The sequence below is a fragment of the Pogona vitticeps genome, chromosome 2 (genome assembly GCF_051106095.1).
Source record: "Pogona vitticeps strain Pit_001003342236 chromosome 2, PviZW2.1, whole genome shotgun sequence".
Lineage (NCBI taxonomy): Eukaryota > Metazoa > Chordata > Lepidosauria > Squamata > Agamidae > Pogona > Pogona vitticeps.
The window spans coordinates 292830179-292852732 of NC_135784.1; the positions used below are offsets into that span (position 1 = coordinate 292830179).

At 41.6% G+C, this 22554-nt stretch overlaps 1 long non-coding RNA gene across 1 annotated transcript in view; it reads right to left on the reverse strand.

Annotated features, from left to right (window-relative positions):
• Positions 1-8514: 8514 nt before the first annotated feature.
• Positions 8515-22554, reverse strand: part of LOC144586364 (uncharacterized) — a 36833-nt gene continuing 22793 nt past the window's right edge. The window contains exons 2-3 of the long non-coding RNA XR_013541148.1: positions 9824-10334; positions 8515-9409 (exon numbers count right to left, since the gene is read on the reverse strand). This is a non-coding gene — a long non-coding RNA (uncharacterized LOC144586364). The remainder of the gene's footprint in view (positions 9410-9823; positions 10335-22554) is intronic.

Sequence of the window (22554 nt, forward strand, 5' to 3'; positions counted from 1 at the left end):
TGGAAGAATCAGTCAGCAAACCCAAGTTTTGGGGTTGCAGGAGGTCAGACGCAATATCACCTAAGGATTAAAGTTGCCAGGTCAACAGCATCCCAATCCCTGAGACCTGAAGGCCAAAATCCTGGAAACAGGGGACAGATCCTTGGAATGACACTGGGTAGGTTTGTTATGCCACATGGGCTTGACGTAAGATTGAGGCAATGGGAGTGAAGCAGAGCTGCTTCTGGGCCAGGTGATTGTGGAAGCAGGCACAGGATAGCCCAATCCATGCTGTGCTCCAGATGGCAGGAGGGACCACAATGGATGTACCCATCACCTCTCTCCGCAGTCCCTTCCTTATCACATATCCTTGATGTTACACAAGCTCAACGTTCATACAGCCACCTTCATATTGAGCCTGTGAGTTGTACTGCCAGGCTTTGAAGCCACCTCAGACATAAGAACCAATCTTTCTCCACTAGTGTTGCTCACATACTGATACTCATGGACACCCAGAGTCCCCTCAGTTGCCTCAAACTTCAGCCAGCACCTGGAAACCTGGCAACACTACTTAGGACCTGTCTTTGGGAATCACTGGACTAGATATCTAGAGATATGTGTGTAGAAGATTGGATAGATATTATGAAATTTCCATAAATTTTCTTTAGTTTCCTAAGAAAATTGAAAGGCTGCTCTTCGAACAGGCTACTTTTCAGAGTCGTGAGAGAACCCCAGATTGTATTTTTCAGTCTCTGACTGCAGACTCTTGCCGTCCAGGTCCAGAGATAACTGGCATATCTTTTCGTTTATGTGGAGCTGCCATGTCTGTTATCAGGATGCCACATGCTTCAATAATTTCTTTCGCAGGCATTAAAAACTAATCCCAGGACCAGATAGGTCACTTTCACAGCACAGCAACAGAAACTCAGAAATCCCTTTGCTGAGAATGTCATAAAAAGTGGTGCCTCGATGCTCCTCCAATACACCCAGCATCAACTGGAATCCAGGAAGACAGCCTGAGGCAGTCTGACCGGAGTCCAGCAGCATTACAGATATTAAGCAGAGATATCCATGGCATGGGGCAGGAGCTTAAGTTAAATCTGTTGCGTGTCACAACAGACACTTTTCTCTTTGGGGGGTTTTCCATTAGGAGGCCTAAATTGGTTTTCCCTCGCACTTTCCCCTGCCAGAACAGTAGCTATAGTCATCCTTGCTGGCCTTTCAGTAGAGCAATGGAATGACCTGCTCTTTCTGGTAAACCTCCAGGTATCCAGCAGCATAGTTCAAATGCTCTGCAAATATATTGAGCAAAAAGCAAATCTTGACCTGATGAGATAACACCTCCAGTTCCACATCTTTCTTTTGCCTCATCTGTTTTTCTCCTGTTTATGAGTAAAGGGTGGGGGGAGGTGCAGTTCATCTGTTCTCCACATCCCTCCGGTTGCTTCTGCATTCACAAAAACAGTCTGTGTAGGACATCTGTAGTTGTCACTTCAACATGAGTTTGGAGTTGTTGGTTTTTTGTTTTTTTTGCTTAAGCTAAGCTGAGACCTCCTCTCACAATTCCCAGTGACCATGAAGGCTGGAAGCTGCAGTCCCAAAAAGGGCCTTTTCCTGGCTTTGTTTTTGGCCTAACTCTTCCCCCTCCCCCTCTGTTTATATAGGATCAGGTTTATCATCCTTTATTACAGCCTCCAGATGCACTGAATGTTCTAGTCATCTTCCACAGGGCACAACTGGTCACATTGCAGACTTCTCTGCTCAATGTAGGAAGGTCAGAGAGAGCAGTAGCACAATATGGGATACATGGAGTAGGGTCAACAGCCAGGTTGTGAAGTTGCTAGCACCCCCTTGCACAGCCAGTGCCTGATACCAAAGGCACTCTCTTGTGATATCATGCAGAAGTCAGTTAAGGTATTGCAGAGTGTTCCCAAGCTTTGTGTTGCTACTGACAGGGTTTGTGGAACAAGAAGATTCATGAGTTCTCATCCTGGAGCTCCATTCCCTGCCCTGCTCAAAACAAAGCAATATTTCTAACATCAGTACATCCAGGAGCAAAGGGACTGCAGAGCAATCCAGTGGAGCCATGTGGTTGGGTCCCATTTTCTCATTTGGAGAAAGAGATACAGAAGTGGGAATGAGTAGAAATGTGTGCCGAGGGTTGAAAGTCACCTCTCATATGCACATCGCACCATCTTCTCCTCCAGTGCTGCTCACTCTGAGATTTGTCATGCCACCTTGAGAGCAAAGAACAGCAATTCACTGAAGCTTCTGCTGCCACCATGATACCCTAGCAAACCCATCAGCATACATGGCCTTATCTGTCTTTCTGTCTTCACAAGTTCAGAAAAATGTCATAAGAGACATGGCATTTAATGGTTAAAGGCATTTGTCTCTTATATCAAAACAATTATCCATAAATTGTATATATTTTAATAAATAATTTTAAAATTTCAAAATTTTAGAGTATTGAACAATTATACCCCCAAAATGTGCTTTCATGAAGAGTTATACGCATACAATAAAATTGTATATTTTTAATGCAAATAGAATTCTTCAGAAGACTCTCAAAATGATTATAAGGCTATGTATTGCTGTCTACTACCTAACATGCCAGGGTCAGGCTGTGAGCTGTCGTGGGGGGAAAGACTGAAGTGCTAGAGGAGGCCCAAAATACCTGAAAACCTAGGGGTCCGGCCATGGGTTAATATGGCCCTGATAAAAGGGTTAAGCGTTCTGCCAGTTACAGTCTGTGTTTCTTTCTTTGACTCCCAGAGGCTGCAATACCATATTCCTAGAGTTTCTCTAACTTCTTCTCATTGCAGGGTGTACCAAGAAAAGAAGATGATCATCTTAAGGAATGAGCAGCAAAATCCACTTTGTTGTTGCCCTGAGCAGAGAAACACAAGTGCTTCCTTACAAATGCAGAACCAATGAGCACAAATGGAAGTTAATAAAAAGTGCCTTCATTCCACACTCAAATTTTAGAACAAATAGAAACTGAATTGAATAGGTCATCTTCCTGTTCTTCATTCATTTTAAGGCAAACGTCATGCCACTGAAGTCAGAATAAATGTAATTATAGTTGCAAACATGATTGTGATTATATGGTTCCATAGATTTAGATAATTCACAATTCCGTGTCATCTAGACCAGCACTCCCCAGTTGATGATACACATAGCACTGGTGGGACACTGAACTCCCATCCTTTGGCTCTACATCCAAATAGCTAAACCACTGAGCTATCCAGCAGTACATACAACATTCCTGAGACTCACATCTCAGAAGGTTGTCTGAAAAAGAAAGTTTTTGACCGATGATGGAATGATAAGAGGGAGGGGGCCAACCTAAATTATTTTAATAATGATTTTACTAATTGTGATTAAAACCAATGTGATGATTTTAATGGTTTGAGTGTTTATTTTTTCCTAATTTTTTTAGCTTATTTTTGTTTTGTTTTCAACTTATCCATTGTTTTCAACTTGTTCATTGTTTTTACTGATGCCTGTGAATTTCCTTTTTTTTTCTAGTAGAAACATTGACCATCACCATATCAAATTTCAATTTGCCCCCAATTCCCTCCTCCAACCAGCCACTCCCATGGCATGGAAAGTCAGCCAAATTTAGGGCTTCGATGGCAAGTGTTTTCTCTGCAGTGAAAAGAATGAAATTTGTTATTTCAAGATTCCATCCTCAACATATTCCACAAAACATTCTTCCTGCCCCACATAACCCTAATATTAATCTTACTCCTCCACCCCTGCATGTGAGTTAGTGGGGTAGAGACACTCATACCTATAGGAAAAAAATGCAACATGAATCCAACCATGTACACATGCACTAACTTCCTCCTAGGCAAAGTGAAATAAAACACTATGTAAATAGTTTGGGCATTACTCTGTACTTATCCAAAATATTGGTCAGCATTCAATGTGTTTTTAGATCTTCCACTCACTCTGTATACGTTAGTACATACAGTACAGCATAATCATTCCCAGCTACTAAAGTTCTTCTTAATTTAAAGAGCAATGTCAAATGTAGGGGTAACATTTATTCTTGACTTCTGATACCCAAGTAAAATACTCTTGTAGTGTCTAAACCGGGTAGGTGGGGCTCATCAGCCTTGGAAGGCAGCCCATCTAAGAGAAGGAAAACTCCAATTTCAAACCTCCACTGCCTTGTGGCTATATCCACTGATGGAAAAGGCTTCAGGAGTCAACCTCGAGGCAAAATCCGGCAGTTTGTGTCGTTCTGGCAACTCCTGCGATGTTGCTGGAACCAGTTGTATTGGCTCTTGCCTTTCCATTGGACTATTTCAGTGACATGGAGAGGGGGGATCTGCTGCTTGGGTAACAGCCTATCCTCCATATTATTTTATCCAGGCTTCATGCTCTGGAGAGGACACTCTCCAAGTCCTCCATAAACAGAGCACGTTACCATAGTCTCTCGAGACTGAAGGATGCCTAATCTAATCTATCTAAAAGCAGAGGAAGTTATGAAGAGCAGCTAAGTCTGTGAATGACTCAGAATTGTTTTTCCCCCTCCCATACACACACAAACCTCAGATGCATTGAATGGGCTGGGATGATGATGACCAACCTTAGAGAGGCAACACTCTGTCTGAAGGCTCAGCAGATGACTGTCTTCTATTCGGAGACATTTGAAGATTGGCCCAATCCCAGTCTGGTTTAAAGAAAGCAAGATCCTACAAATTGCCCTTCGTCAGGTAGCACCTGGAGAGCAGACGAAGCTAGATTTCCCCATGCCTGTTGTAAAGGAAAAGCTGATGGCGAAGAGCCCATGGTAATCCATCCATTGATAAATGGTCTAACAACAACACAAGAGAATTATTATTTTAGTACATGCAGTTACTATTTTAGTACATGCAGTTTTGTTGTCATTGTTTCGTTATTAAATATCAACCCCATTGGGTACAAAGACAGACAAAAGGCAGGGAGGTATAGAAAATAAATAAATGTGAATTATCTCAAGGGTCCAAGCAAGGCCTACTGAGATTATGGACAAAGTGCTCTTTGAAATCTTGGCAGGTGCTAAATATTGTTCTAATAGCTTGGCACACAATTTTTATTCCCCCACATAAATACCTTCTACACCCTGAATCTCCAAAGTGCTGGATTTGAGTGTCTTTTCCCACTATGGTAAGCCACCAAACTGCAAGTGTTATCTTTTTCAATGAGACGCTTTCAGACTCTGGATTGACCCTGTCTACTCAAGCTAGCTGTTGGATCCCATCGAGCACAATGGAGTTGTTTTATTTGGGGGGAACAGTTTTCCTGAGCTTGGGAATATTCACATTGGTTGTTCTCTGGTTCCTTCTTACGCGCTCCTTGTATTCTTCCTATCTGGTTCCTTGCACTCAGCTTGCTCCTTAGTCCTGATTTCTGGCTTGTTCTTTGATGCTGCTTCCTCATTTGTCCTTCATTCTGACTTTCATCTTCCCTGTACCTTTTGTTTGCTGGCTTTGGCCCACAGCACAGCCCTGACGCTGCATCCTTTCGAGATTATATTGTCATAGTATCTGTTCCTCAGATACTTTCCAATGTTGGATCTGTTTGGAACTTTGCATTTTTCTTTCTTTCGTGTCCCTCACTTTCTTTTGACTTTTCTGTCTCTCTCTTGCTCTCTCTTTCTCTCTTCCAATTTCTCTTGCTCTTATTCAGTGCAGTGTAATTACAGCTAGAAGGCAACGCCATCACATAATGGGAAGTTGTATAATTATCCAGCCTATTTCCTTAGTGAAAATGATAATTTGCGGCGAAGAAGTAGATTCTGAATTCCATGATCATGGCCTCAATTCAGGTGCTTTCGAGAGAACTACTCCAGCTTTAGGCTGGCGTAACAGAAATAAAAATATAACAACTCAGAAATTCTGTCTCTTCACTCTGTATTTCACCTCCTACACAGCTCTGGCTGCTAATGATTTGACTACCTTTGAAACAGTGGGAGCAGCATTTTAAAATGAAGGCTTCAAAATTCCATGTACGTTGTCAGACATCGATCTGTACCTGGCTACCATAGCCATCTTCTGTTCATTAACTAAGCCGCAAACCTTAAATCAGGATTCGGCTAAATCCAGACTGGGAGACCCACGTGTCTCACCAAAGTTGTTTCTGTGGTTTGCAGCTCTTCAGACTCTCTCAGACTTCCAACCACTGCAAACGTCCCTGAGAAAAAAAATGTGATTCCTGGATGCCTGCAGAATTGCTGATTCACTTTTTCAGTAGGTCACAGCCTTGACCCCACACAGGTCAACACCCCAAAATAATCTCTCTCTTTTTTTGCAAAATAGGGAGTGAGCAGGGCAATCTTTTTGGCCAAGGAGAATCCTGAGAACAGAAAATGGTCCTAGATTTGGAAAATTTCCCATTCCTACCTCGGGCCAAATTTTAACTAAAGAAACCAGACTTTTGCTACCACTTAAATGATAGTTGATTCAGTGGCATGTTATATGTACACTAAAGGCTTTATATTCAGTTAAACACTACTTACATGATTTGGGCTGGCAATTGCAGTAAGAGAATTTTACCACACAGGCTTGAATCAGAGAAGCCACAAAACCATACTTGGGATTCTGCCGACTGCTTCTCCCGGGTTGCAAGATCATCACAATCAAATACTTCATGCCTTTCACCAAGTGTCTCATGGATCTTGAAACCCCGGACCCTGGCATTAAATTACATTCCTTGGAAGAAGGGAAATTCTTCAAGCATTCTGAAAATTCACCATCACAGTTGCATTACGTAAATTCACTCTTTCAAAGTGAGCTATTTCTAAAGCAGTTGTACGGTCTCCAGAAAATGCCCCCTTAGATGTTTCAGCCTCAGCTTTTCCTAGGCCACTAGAAGACAACCATGTAAGTATCACATACACTGTGTTTTTCCATGTATAAGACACCCCCATGTATAACCGCCCCCCCTTTTCTAATCCAAAATTAAGAAATCTAAGTGGGGCTTAAGAAGTGTAGAGGGAAAGGGATCAAAGTGTTGCAGGATCGCTTTGATCTCTGCTTTCTCCTCCACTTGTTTTTATTCTCTCCTCAGCTTACTTCCGTGTATAAGACGACCCTCAATTTTTAGTCTAATGATTTTAGACAAAAGTATAGTTTTTCTTTAATCCTTGAAGTACCCAGACCTCATTGCTGGTTGCAAAGGGGCCTCCATAACAGTTCAAGTTTCAGGGCCCCAAAAATGTAGGTCTGCTACTGGCTATAGCTGGGCATTGTAAAGACTAATTCTACTCAGCCAGTTCTCTTTGACTGATGTCAACTATGATATCCAGAGAAGTCATGATAGCTAAGGTTAGATGGAGAGTTTGAATGTAATGGTGTAGTGGACAGAATGTGTGCAGTGTGATGCAGTGGACAGAGCATCATATTAAGATGCAGAAGACGCGGATTCAGCTCCCTACCTGGCAATAGAATATGGTATATTTACCCGAACTAGCCACTAGAGAGAGAGAGCCGGAGACAATACTATGTATAGTGTTCACTACTTCCACGTTTTTCAAGATCCACGGAGGGGCTTGGAACGGATTCCCCATGGACACCACGGCCCTTCTGCACTTCACAAACCTTTTAGCATTATCATAAATTGGAAGTGACTTGATGACACTTATTACAAATGGAAATGGACAGGAAAGGCATTGTCTTCTGCATGTTAGACCCACCCATGATGCTCATTCCCATAGCAGAAGCTTCAGTCCTTGCTTGTTCAGCACAAAAGCCTGAAGATGGTTTCTAAATATTTTCAGCAGAAAAATGCTATGAAGCCCTCTTGAGCTCAGAAACCCTAGTGATGTGGGATTTCTGGTTGCACAGAGGCTTAATAACACTTTTACTGAAAGACCTATTCAGATCTTCCTGAAGATCTGAATAGATCTGAAAGGATCCCTTGTTCCAGAAGATCTGAATACTTCAGATTTGGTTCTGGAGGTGCTTTCTGCAGGGATGCCCTCATTGTGGCACCCACACTGTCCTTTTTATGCCTTTATTTTGTATACCTAAGAGAACAACAGCTGGTCGCTGCTGCTTAAAGACTAGCTTTTTTGATTTCAGGGTGTGCACAGCTCACATGCAATGAGGCAAATTCACACATGACTTCCAAAATTGAAAAAAGGAAGTCTTTAAGCACCAGCAATCTGCCACTTACAATAACATAATTCCTGTTGCTCTTGCAAAATCTACTCAAAAGGATTTCAGCTAATAAAACCTAAATTAATCATACCTGAAAGAATGCCTATACCCATATCTAGCAGCCTGTGTACAGAAGCTATGTTTGGAACTTCTGAAACAGTTGCTGCCACCATGTAAGATGAGGAAGCAGGGAAAACATCACTCTTTTGGACTACAACTTCCAGAATCCCACATCTACCATGTTCCTAATTTCTGAATCAAAATAACGCAGACTCAGTAGTTGTCTCTTAATTGTGGAACTTGGCCAGGGAGTCTTCATGGCACCAACATTCACAATTCCTTTAGTCTGCCAAAAGTGTTTTATTTTCCCAGGTTGTTTTTTTTTTTTTGACATTCTAATATTGGTTTTGCTGATGCCATGTTTTCCCCCAGTGACTAGGTGCTCAGAGGCAACCGCTGCCCTCAAGCAGCAGATTTTGCAGTACCCGTGTATTTTTGCCACCTATCCATAGCATGGATCCACATGAATTTTAATGTATGCTCATCTCCAAATCATTGCTCATCTCCATTTCCTCAGTTGTGGCACTGGCGTGAGAGGTTGGACTAGAAGCTGCTTTGAAGTGGCATATTTGCTCCTCACTTGTACTCTGCAAGGAGCTGTCCAAGGAGTGCTCATGGTGTTGATGATGATGAGGCTTGCCAGGTCTCAGAGAATGAGCTGCTGTGCCAGGAAATGGCTGGGCTCCCCTGAATCTCCAGGCCAGGCAAACCAATGTGAGGAGTGGTGGTGGAAGGGAAGGAGCGAGTCTCGTTTATTGTTACGGGGTGGTCATAGTGTTTGGGTGCCCAACTCCAACCCTCTCCGAATGGCACCAGGGCTCACTGGCTTCCTGTGTCTTTCCAACACGAGACATAATATACTTGCTTGGGAGCTCAGACAGGGAACCCACAATGCCTAGCTCACTCCCTCACACATCCATGGAGACATATCATGTTTCCAATTCCGGTGACATCACAAGGCCCCACACCATGTCTTCACAAAGACCCACCCCAGGCATTGGGGCCCAAATATAATGATGGGATGGGGAAGATCATCCCGTGGCAGCCCCTAACAAATAAGACAACACTTCATAACCATTCTGGAAAAATTCTTTTATTTATTTTGGAAAAGAGGCTAAATGGGTATCCTCAGCGAAGAGAAGGGCCTGGTTCAGCTCCAGCAGGACTCCTGCCTTCTAGTCCCTTCCATCCCCCTGGGGAAGAGGACACTTCGGGCCCTGCAAGAGAAAGAGAGAGAAAAAAACAACTAAGGGGCGAGCTCGCCCACTGCCGTCAACCGGCTTCAAACCAGGCATATCCACCAACCAGTGTTCTGGCAACTTCATCCCAAAGTTCCACCTGACAGCATCCATTGGCTTCCACCAGGAATATCCACCCATTCATCTCTTCCACTCCGCTTCTAAAGCCAGCCTCCCCCAGCTCCCAAATGCTTGGGTCACACACACGCCTTGGCGACAGCCCCACGGAACGCCAGCCAGCCCATTCACACACACACACACACACACACACACACACACACACACACACACACACAGAGAGAGAGAGAGAGAGAGAGAGAGAGAGAGAGAGAGAGACCTGGCACCCCCCCCCCAAACAAATACACCTTCACTCCACCAGCAATTCATACATACGGCCAGGCTTCCATCCACCGATATCCACCAAGCATCTGTCAGCTGGTTTCAGGAGGCTAACGTCCCCCGGCTTCATCCGCCAACCTCTGCCGGCCTCTGCTTTGCGGCCTCAGCCAGCTTTTGCAGGGAGATTACACCAGCCTCTGTCAGCCAACGTCGACCGACTTCCTCCCAGTCCATCGCTGACATCAGCCAGCTTCAAGCCACGCATCTTTCCCAGCCTTGAGCTGTTAACTTGCAAGCCCACTTAGCAAGTTCAGCTGCTTTCGCGAGAGAACTTGCCTTGGGCAGAAGGGCTTAAGGGCAGCTCTCTCTGCCAGACTGCCCTCTGGCCACTGGCCTCCCTTCTGGTCTCCTGCCCTGCCCAGCAAGCCCCTTTTATCTGCCAGCAGAGAGGTGGGGCCCCTGTGAGGTCACAAAGACCCAGGTGAATAGGGTTGGGTTCCCAAGGCGGCAGCATCCTGAGATTGGCTGAGTCCTGAAGATGATGTCAACTGTCCCTCTCCCTGAGCTAGGAGGAAAAAAATGAAATTAATAAATGAATAAAAATGGACACAGTCACACAATGCAGCTTTTGACCCTTTTGGGTTTTGGGTTTTGTTTGTTTTTGTTTTTTGTTTTTTTGCCTCTTTTTGGACATTTTTTTTCTTGCCCTTTCCATGAAAAAGATATTATAAGGAGTCTGTTAAGAAAAAAAAACCCATGTGTTTGAAACACATACAAGTATTTTAACACCATCCCTTCATTATCAAAGATGCAGCTGTGTTTCAAAGACTCTCCCAGCCTTTGGAACTCCCTCCTACTGGAAAGCAAATTTGCCCCATCTTTGCTGTCCTTCCACAAGCCGGCGAAGACGTTCGTCTTCAGGTGCACTTTCCCTTATGGACTGGCCAATGAAAGCGAAAGAACACAACTATGGCTCTGTCTCAAACTGAGAGAAATCAAGGCTTGTATTCATAGACACCTGAACCACTAGGCCTTTCTCATTCTTGTTAGTTGTGCTTTATGCTATGTATTCTTATTCCACTAAAACCACACTAAAAACCTAGCTGAAGGGTAATACAGAAAGTTTTGCAAGAAATAGATTAATTGTCATGGAAAGCTTTTTCACCCAAAATGCTTGAAGAAATTATTGCTTCATTAAACAAAGTCTCTTGATGTAAAATTAAAGCCTATATAAATCAGAATGGCTGTTTGCACTCCAAATATTACTCTTCTACATTATCTTCCACATGATTAACAAATCAGACACCACTATAACTAGCACAAGGGATGTTCAATTAGCAGCAAGAAAATATGCCTAAATCCATTCCATTTCTTTAAAAAGACAGCAGTGCAAGACTTCAGTATGAAGGAACTTCTCCTGAACTGGGAGAGGAGCAGGGAGAGCAGCTACCGTTGTTTAGAAAAGTCCTTTTATCAGACTGAGCTCTTGGTTACAACCAAATTATCTTGGATTGTGCCTTCTCTCTCTTCATTTTTTAAAAAACTAACTCATTAAATTATCACTTTTGTCCTGAGATTGCCAATTAAAGGAATAACTTTTACAAGTCATAGATACATATTTTGTCTTTTGTTTCCACTTCTCGTGCCTTTTACAGCTAATCCGTTTTGATTGGGTGAGAAATTAACTATGCCTGCCATTAAATGTGGGAAAGAAGCAAAATGTTCTTCCTGGAACATCATAATTTACCCCAGCAGATGGGTTTGTCTGCAGCCAGATCAATCATTGCAAGGATGATGACGGGTATCAAGTTTAATTTTTTTCCCCCTTCACTTTTTGCCTCAGGGCACATAACTGACATTTGGTTACATAGGGTATTGTACAACAGCATATGCCAAAGTTTAAACCACAGGCAGAAGGGGCCAATAGATTACAAAAGAAGCTGCTTGTAGACATTTAAAGTGCCTTATTATCCGGGTGTGCTCATGTTGACTAAAAATTAAGTACAGGCCTCACTCCATAATGAGGCCAATTGAGGCCACAATAGAAGCCTTATGTCTTCTGCTGCTGCTCTGTGAAGAGTCTTCCATTCTCCAAAGGAAACTGAACAACTGTAGCCATCGCCTCTCCACAGCTCCAGCAGCATTCCAGAACATTCTCCAGCCAGCCAGCCTATGTTTGTGGAAGATTCTCATGCTCCTTGCTCATTTAGTGGTTTGCACAGTGACTGGTTCACACACATATATGTACATGGATAGGTTACTATGGATTCTAGGCCTGGAAGATGAATGTGTGAACTGCTTCGGTATGAAAGCATTCCTTCAATTTGGGGCTAGGTAGAGCTTGAAAGTAATCAATTACATGTATTATAATTACATGTCATTAAACACATCTTGGGCATCAAGTAATTAATGTCACAAGGTTCCCTTTAGTTATAACAAGTAAACACCAAGTTACATGGGTGTAAAGAGTAATACTGGAATAACTATGATATATTGCTGAAAAATAAGTACTGTACATCATATTTCATCACCTTTCATTACCCTCCAAATATCTTTCAAGTGATTATTTTTTACCTTTTCACTCAATATTGTGTTTCTTTCTCCCTTGTAATTGTAAGTAAATAAACAATTAAAATCCAGAATTATTAATAATTTTAGTTTTATTATTATGGTTGCTATTATTAATATAATCAGTATAGTTTCTAAACACTAGAAAGAAATAAAGTAAACAATTGATATAAATGAATGAAGGAAAGAGAGAAGAAAAGGAAAAGTAAAAAAATTAAAAGATTTTGAAGTGGTCCATCTTCTAACCCTTCAGGAATCTGGTCCTTTCTGCTTCACCCTTCTGGTTATTTTTTTCCCTTGAATTCAGAGTTAACTCCTGATCTCCACCTTCCTCACATTTCCATTTCAGTTTGCATTATTATTTTTTTGGCCACAAGAAAATTTGCATTTTTGGCAACTTCCCCTAATGTATTCACTGCATATTTATGGAGCAATACAACAATGGAACCAATTACCTCTGGGGGTGGTGAGCACTCCAACACTGGAGGCATTCAAGAGAAAATTGACAACCATCTGTTGGATCTGCTTTGACTTGGTTTCCTTCACTGAACAGGGGGTTGGACTCGATGGCCTTATAAGTCCCTTTCAACTCAATTATTCTATGATTCCATATGAACCTTTTCAAAATGTACACATTTTCATATATACCATCCCGTAATGTGTACTTTCTTCTAAAATAGTTTTCTATGCAACTTTCTCTATCCTTGTATTTTGTACCAATTTTTGAGCAGAGAAACTGCACTGGAAAATTCAAGGCCAAATAACAAGGCATATATTGGTTGAGGAAGTGCATAATTAAGGTGGTTCGCTGAAAGATGCAGGCCAAACAAAAATCACCCCCATTCATATACATCAATCCACTGTATATTTACAAAGTTAGACTATTCTTTGACACTTACTGCACTCCTTATTTCTCATGCTTTGCAGTACAGATGTAATACTGACCCTAATCATGAGTGGTCATCATGTGGAGGACACTATCATCAGAGCTTCCCACGATTCAATTTCCACATTATAGTTGGTCGGCAGCAGTTTACTTTTAACTAGTTAAATATAGGGTTTCTAAATGTCAGGGGAGAGAGTGCTTCTTTTCGCTCTCTCTCTCTCTCATTGTTCAAAACTATGCACTTTGTTTACGCTTGCCGAATCTTGTATATAAGTATCCCTTTTTGTCTACATTAAGGTCAGTTTGAGGTTAAATGGTTGGCATGTAAGGCAATTTTATTTAAGAAAGGCTCAGCCGTTTGAACCGAAATCTGTAGCTTTGGGATTTGGGGATGGCTGTTATTTGCAGGATTGGGATCCAGTTCTGTGTTTAGAAGAAAAGTGCAAATTCTGTTCATACTCTGGAAAATTTAACACAAGCAAAAGAACAACACAGTCTATTACCCTCATAGGTGGTCAGGCCTTTTTGTGCCAAATGCAAATCCCCATTCATTGCCAAGGACACTCAGATTTTGGGCTCAAAGCTTCTTGTACTAGTAAAGCAGTAAATAAGTCTGTTTGTATATCCTTGTTTAACAGCAGTGACAAGTTAGTTTTTTTCTTTAGCCAAACACAGTTGTTTATAAGGCGGACTAATATACTAGACCAGATGGACTGCAAAAGCATTGGCAAAGCTGGCCACACCATCAAGCATCATCAAGGAGGAGGAGTCTAATGCAATATAAGGACTGTTCCTATTTTCAGAGTTTTCCTCTGCTTGTAGGGCAGTCTTGCTAAAGATAAAGAGCCACAAGAGATTGGGAGAGAAGGGTTTGCAAAAGAGCAAGTTCCATGTACACTTCTTTCTTGAATTGCATGAATTGGAGCAAGATAGTTTTGCTTATATGCAGGAGCGGAGAGGATATATAGATATAGATATTGATATAAAGCAAAGCAAAGCGTCCTGCATATATACCGCCCCATAGTGCTTCAAGCACTCTCTGGACAGTTTACAAGTTAGTTATGCAGGATACAAATTCCTCCCCCCCCCCATCCGGAAGGATAGAAGGCTGAGTCAACCTTGAGCCGGCTACCTGGGATTGAACCCCAGGTCGTGAGCACAGTTTTGGCTCCAGTACAGCGGTTTAACCACTGCGCCACGATATAGATATATATAGATAGATATTTGATATATATAGATATTTGATATTGATATATACTCTGCATGTGTATACGTGTGTATATAAAAACACACACACACACACTGTACACATATATATGCACATAGATATACACAGACACATATATACAACATGTACCATATTTTTCCGTGTATAAGATGCCCCCATGTATAAGACCCCCCCATTTTTAACCCAAAATTAAGAAATCTAAGTGGGGCTTAGCAAGTGGATTGGAAAACAGGGATCAAAGCCCTGCAGGATCACTTTGATCCCTGCTTTCCCCTCCACTTGTTTTTTTCTCTATCCTAACCTTACATCCGTGTATAAGATGACCCTCAATTTTTGGTCTAAAGATTTTAGACAAAAGTATGGTCTTATACAAGGAAAAATATGGTACAGTATATCTATTTCACTCAATCAATAAAAATATTCAGTAAATAGGGTGCTGCCATTTGTCTCCAGGAGGTGGTCTCAGGCTTACCTAGGGCCCTACTATTGGCAGTGCAACAGCCCCTGGTCTGATAATGATGGTCTGGCTGGACCCCTATTCCTGTCATGGCAGCTCCATGTGCTAGGACATGCTAGAAGGCTGAGGTGGGTCAGTTGAGATGTGTATCTGCATGTGTTAATCAACTGGTAATGCTCTGTAATTGTGGAGAATTCTTCTCCTTATTCCTTTAAGATAACTATGTATGTTAGGATTTTAAAGCTATACAAAAATAGCCAGTGTGGTATCCTCAGAGAAGTGTGGGAAAACTGCCATTTGCTGGAGAGCATAAGAACACATACCTTCCCCATCTTTTAGCCAGGGTACAATAAAAACAATAAAATGCCCAGGCTCTTTCCTGAAGAAACATCAAAAGAGATATCCTGAGAAAAGGAATACCAAAGGGACAGCCATGGGAAGAGAAGTTCAAAGGAATTTCAATTTAAATTTAAATTTATGACTCTTCATGTATGTTCTCTATATTTATTCTGTATTCTGTGTTGCCTCTGACTTTTCCTGACATGTTTGTTATAGCGTACGTATGTTTGAAAACATCACCACTAGAAAGCCAAATAAATGCTTTCCTGGCAGAAATCTCACAATACACCTCTTTGGCATTTTAATTAGTAGTGTTCTCCACATCGTTGCATTGGGGGGGGTATAACAGTTATACACCAGTTTTTAACTACACGGGGGTCAAGGACCCCCAACCCCAGCACTGTTGAAGGGAGAAATGCATTAGCAAATGTTACACTGGAAGTAAGATGTTTGTCTAATCTGCTACATACTCCTGATCTTACTAGACAGCAACAGCTCTCCAACATCTCAGATAGAGATCAACAAAAATGAAAAAATATATGGTCATACACAATCTAAAAACAAGTGGTTGATACTTTTATTGGACCACTAAAATCTCCCAGAGAGAAACCAGTTTTTGTGTCCTGCGGGACCTTTCATGAGACAGGGCATTACAGAACTATGGGTAGTGCAGAAGAAACATAGAAGTTCAAAAAACCATGGTCAAAGGTATAGGACAGGTTCCTTTGCTTTGAAAGTTGTTTTTAGGAAATTCTCACGCCATCCCACATTTCTGTAGATTATTTTTGCTGCTGCTAACAGGCAGTCTATGTTTGACTCCTTAGGATTATGTTATGGATTCCACCCAGTCATTTTTTTTCCAGAGATTTTTTTTTCCTGTTCCTCACCCCCTTTCCTTTCTTGGATTATTTTGCTGCTGCCACAAGAACTAGAAACAAGACAAATATGAAATTCTCACCATGTTCAACCCCACTTCTGCTTGTGAGATTCTAATGGTATAATAAAAGGATCATCCACCCTTGTTTCAAGTTGAGATGTTTTCCATCACTTGCTAACTGATCCTTTTTGCCAAAGGTCAATTTTAGGACCTCTTCCCTGTGCTTTGTTGTTGAACTATGCCCTCCACACTCTGTTGTCGTATAAAGCTACAGAGTTTATCAGCTAAAATGTGTAGTAGGTAGTGAATTAATACTCATGATTCTTAAATGTTTCCTTTTCAACACCTGCTTCCAACAAAAATGGGCCCAGAGTATATAACAGTGGATGAACCGTTGGACCAGTGGCCATTTTGACTGTTCTTAATGTGAGGGACCGAGCCTGCTGCAACCCACAGATTTCAAATACACAAAAGGAAACGAAAAGCACCAGATCATCCAATGTTTGCACTCAGCCTGCTGTGTTAGATGAACCAAGCAGCCCAGCAAATTGCTGAAAGTTTTCATAGATGTGGAAACACAAGGTGGATCTTGGTGTTTTAGCAAAGGAGACAAGAAGTCTGCCGATCGTGGCTGCCATAACAGCAGACAGAAAAACAAAGAAAGAGTAATCATGGAGGGTAGTAAAAGATCAGGAACTTTGCCATGGAGTGCAATGGTTGTTGAATACTGGAGTAAACTCATGCCTGGTGATTATTGGAAGAATGTCTAAAGAGCATGAATGAGCAGCTAAGGTATGTGGCAGAAGCGCATGACTGGGTGGTGACAAGAATTCTGTAACGGTCTAGTGGCGCATGAGAGAATCTTAATTGTCAAACGCAGCAGTGAGTAACAGGATATCCACTGATCTCTTTTCAGATAAATATTGCTATTGGTAAATGATATTTGTAATTTGAGAAATAAGAACATAAGAGCAACACTGGATCAGTCAACAAGCTAGTCTGGCCTTTTGTCTCCACGGCGACCAACCAGGTGCCTATAAGGAGCCCCCAGGACATTAGCAACCCCCAACTTATACGCCTTAAGTTCTGTATTTAGAGGTATATTGATCCAAAATAATACAAAATAATAATATCATACAAAAGCCATAGTACGATAGTAATATCATACAAAAGCATAGTACAAAACCAACACAATCAACCGCCTTTGGTGCCTTATTCTCCATGAATTTGTTTAATTCACTTTCAGAGTGATCCATGCTGGCAGTAATCATTCTGTCTTGTGGTAGCGAATTCCATAGTTCAATTATATATTTTGTGATGAGGCACTTCTTGTTTTTCTTCTTCTTCATATTTCCGAACATCCAGCATTGCTAGATGATTCTAGAGTCTAGTCTAATAGGACAAAATTTTTCACTGTGTGCCCATTTTCTCTATAACGTATAAATAATCTGGGAACTGCACCCAAATGAGAAGTTACTTCTGGAAAGCAATTCTTACAGATATAATTATTAGATACAGATATCATTATACAGTACTCCAAACTGTAAAATTCTAAGCTTTGTAATCTCACAAAAGGAGCACCAAAATAATTACCTAAGGGGAAATAAATCTGAAAGTTAGGGGCCTCTCGCCTATGCTACAAAACACGCCCTTTTCCCATCCACCTCATCATCACCTCAACTCCTAAAATAACGCATGAGGTGACACCACAAGCCAGGATTTGAACCACGTGATATTCCTCTCACAGCTGAATACAGAGATGCTCTTGTAATTACAAATATAAGTAACTCTACATTAGCACCACAAAGACAGTGATGCTATTCTTGGGGATCCAGCTGGACAAAAATAATGGTACAGATTCAGACAAGGACTGGGCCAGAGTATCTCCGAAAGGGCATGGTGTGGGGTTTATAGCTTGTACAGTGGTACCTCAACTTACGAACGTCTCCACTTGCGAACAATTCGACTTACGAATGGCTCCGTTCGCAGAAAGTTGCTTTGACTTGTGAATGGAGCCTCAACTTATGAACCAAAAAGAACGAAAAACAAAAAACCCTTTCCTGCCCTTTTTTTTTAATCTAAGTTCATCTTTGATCAAAAGAAGAAAAGATTTTTAAAAAATCACCCCCTGGTGGTAGATACGGATTAATTAGCTTTGCATTAGTTCCTATGGGAACTAATGCCTCTACCTATGAACAGCGCCTCAACATACGAACAAAATACAGCAGGTACGGATTAAATAGTTTTCAGTGCAGTCCTATGGAAAAGTTTGCCTCAACTTATGAACTTTCCAACGTATAAATGATGTTCCAATACGGATTAAGTTCGTAAGTCGAGGTACCACTGTATTTGTGTCTGTTGCCACCATCTTGGTTTTTCAGGAGTGTTGTCCTCCTTTTTATACTTCTATAGCTTGGGTGGAGGGTGGTTGTTTTCTTTTACATTTACATCACTATTGGAAACCACCCAGAGTAGAGGCATCTCAAACTTTTTTGAGTCGTGAGCCCCTTTCATAATGGCCAAGTAACCAGTAACCCACCACCACCATGTTTGCATAAAAAGGAATTTTAATGGGGTCAAAACCATCCCTTCTCAGAAAGTACAGACTTCTTTCTCCCCCTCCCAAAGGGAGGCTGTTTCTCATGCATACGCATGCATGCTAACTTTAATCTCTGCTCTGAAAGGTCAAGGAAGGAATTACTTAACACGGGCTACAACACATATAAGGTGGCCTGCAATCCTGTAGAAAACACTTTGTGACCCCTTGGGGAGCACGACTAGAGATGGGTAGAAGCTGCCAGTTCAGCGGTTCCTGCCACTTCATCCTTTGGATCAGTGGTCCTCAACCTTGGGCCTCCAGATGTTCTTGGACTACAACTCCCAGAAGCCTTCACCACAACCTCTGCTGGCCAGGATTTCTGGGAGCTGAAGTCCAAGAACATCTGGAGGCTCAAGGTTGGGGACCACTACTTTGGATGAACAGTTGTTCGGAGCTTCCCAGCTCCAGCTCATTTGGTGGGCACCCACTCAGAGGCAATGCCCAGAGGAGGTGAGCAGGGAAGCAGGGGTGCTGTCTCTGAGTGGGTGCCCACTGGAGGAGGCATAGCTGGGAAACACCTGTTTGTCCAAAAAATGGCCCCAACGTTGGGAAATACTGCACTAGATGGTGCAGTAGAAATTATATAAATAGATAAATAAATAAATCTGTGGCCGTTTTTAAGGCATGGATTGTATCAGTATGACAGGGCATATTCCTAATTAATATGATATACAACTTTCCCAATCCCACTAAACAAATGCACATGGTTGTTTTAACAATTTGGAAAACAAACAAACATTAATTGTGTTTACCCAAACAAATGGCTCTGCCTTCAGACTGTACTATGCCTTTTCTATATGATAGGTCTCTATATGAGTAATCATTTGTCCATAGCTTCTGTTTTGATATATGACAGGTCTAAATCGGGGTTCATGAAGATAATACTGAAGGTCATTTTTCACACCTGTGTTTTAAAGCCAGGGGACGATCGTATAACAAATCCTATCCCTGCCTATTCTGAATGAAGATGCTTTAATCGGCCAGCTATTTAGAACCTGCTATTTCTGTTTAACCAGCATCACCTCATTCTGGCTTAAAGATTGTAAGTGAGGAGATGCTCCTAAGGCCAAGCAGTCGCATGTTATGGCGCGATAAGTCCTTAAAGACTCACTGGGGCCACATGCATTGGGGGTTTGCGAAGTCACTCCTATGTACAGACACATGACACAGATGACACATTGCTGCGGTACATGTGCTTCAATCACATGATTGTACACATGGTTTTCCAAATTTTCTTTTGTTACATAAGAATCTATTCTTATTATGCCTTCCTGTTCAGCCAGAGTTACATAACTATGTATAAAGACATACAAATTGTCCGGTGCTTCTCTCATATTGCCAAATTTGATAATAAAATTCTTAGAACTACAGAGTTGAAAGGGATGCTACGGATCTTCGAGTCCAGCCCTTGTCAAGGGGGCACAAGTGCGGAATCGAACTCCCAGTTCTGGCTCCACCACTAAATGCCTAAACCACTGAGCTAGCCAGCAGTTATGATAAATTTCAAAGTTATAATATTTAACTTCTTATTTAGAATGAGCTAGTACACATTATGAAAAATTGAGGAAAAGCATTGCCAAAAATTGAAGGCAAAGCATAGATTTCCACAAAAGTTGAACCAACTAATTTATGAGGATTCCCACTGCAGTGTGGTGGATACAGTGACAGATTGGGACTATAGAGAACGGGGTTCAAATCCCCACTTGGCCATGGATACTCAATGAGGGAGCGAAACCACTTCTTAAATATCCCACTTAGCTTGAAAGCCCTATTATATAAGCCTTAGTTCCTTTCATATTTATATATTTATTTAAAATATTTAGATCCGAAAAGGATCTAAGGCAGCTTACATCATTGAAACAGTATTTAAAAGCCAAAACGGTAAGTATACAAATATTTAGAAAGAATTAAACAAGTATCATATTAAAAAGGTAACTAAGATCAATATTAAAACACATTTGAAACAACAGAGCACAACCATCCATTTAAAAAATCTCTATCAGACCACCAGTGAATAAGGAAAAGCCTGCCTGAAGAGAAAGGCCATTGCCTGCTTGCGGAACGACAGCAAAGATGGGGCCAGCCTGGGTTCCCATGGGAGCGAGTTCCTGAGTCTGGGAGCAGTGACAAAGAATTTTAAATAAATACAGATAAATATTAGGGTCACTCTAAGTCACTTCGGACTTAGAAGGCTAAATCAAGCCTGAGTGCTCACTGGAAGGACAGATCCTGAAGCTGAGGCTCCAGTACTTTGACCATCTCATGAGAAGAGAAGACTCCCTGGAAAAGACCCTGATGTTGGGGAAGTATGAAGGCAAGAGGAGAAGGGGACAAAAGAGGACGAGATGGTTGGGCAGTGTCATCGAAACGACCAACATGAATTTGACCCAACTCCGGGAGGCAGTGAAAGACAGGAGGGTCTGGCATTCTCTTGTCCATGGGATCACGAAGAGTCAGACATGACTAGACAAAACAAGTCACTTCTGACTTGATGGCACAGAATACACACAGAATCAATTTATACATATAGATGTATGGCCAAACAATTAAACAAAATATGAAAAAGATTCACCATTGTGGGGAATGCTGCAACAGAGTGACCAGTGCAGCTGCCCAGTTTGCTATCCTGGTATCAACCACAAATTATCAATATCAAGGTCCCTGGTCTTCTGTTTTTTTTTTGTTTGTTTGTTTGTTTGTTTGTTAGTTTTGACTCTTTATTTTGAAACCAGACTAGGACAAAAAAATCAAGAACTCTTCCCTGTGAAGAAGGTCACTTGGTGGCCATCCTAGAGGGGCCATAGAATGAAATATTTGGGAAGACGACAAAGGAAACGGGCAAAAATACTGACATGTACGCTGTACATGGTGATGTTTTGTCAGAGGCCTGGCTTGCACTTCTGAATATTTGTTGCTGGTACGTATTGGTGTAGCCGGGTAGCTAACGATGCAAACCTGAATGATATCCTCAGAGACAGCAGCACAGCAGTTGCCTTTAACAAATGACTTTTTTTTAAAAAAGGTATAGTTCCATAGGTGGTAGAGAAGAATTTACAGGAAGTTCCCAGGTTTAGCCAGGCTCTGCCCCTCAACTTTCTAGGAGACGTTACCCTTCATTGTGCGGTATAGAAATCAGTTGTGTTTTTCTTTGACTTTGCTTTATCTGCTAAATAAATTTCTGAGCCATTTGCTTAAGATGAGAACGAGGCTGCCACGAATAACAGCTTATTTCATTTCTTGCTAGTGTCTTCTGTTTGGCTTAACTGCATGCAGCCACAACACTCTCCAAAACAGCTTAAGTTTTATTTCAGCTTCCTTGATTCAGTGCCATTTAACCTTCCCCCAGGACTAGACATTAATCATTATTATTGCATTACAGCATCTCAGTAGCACCACATGCAGTAACAGGGCTGTGTCCAGGCAATGCTCATTTTGGATCAGACTGGAGGCTACGAATTAAAATTACAGGCCACGGGTATTAATTTTTTCCCCCAATAACAACAGTATACAGTAGTTAAGTTACATTATAATAGTAACTTAATAAGGAATAATTTCACTTTCTTCCTTTTCCTAATAAAAAGGTGTATTTCAATTACACTACAATGGTATTTTAAGAAGAAATAATTTCATTCCTTCACCAATGCCTCAACGTATGGCCGTCTTGACTTGCAATCAATTTAAGTCACAACCAGCTGCGGTCGCAACATTTTCCTTTGACTTGCAACTGGCGCTTTGAGATACAACCAGCAAAAGGCAGGGAAATTTGAACTGCTAACCATTGGTCAGCGAAGAGGCTGCTTCTCTGTAGTTCCTTCGCCCCAGCGGTTAGAG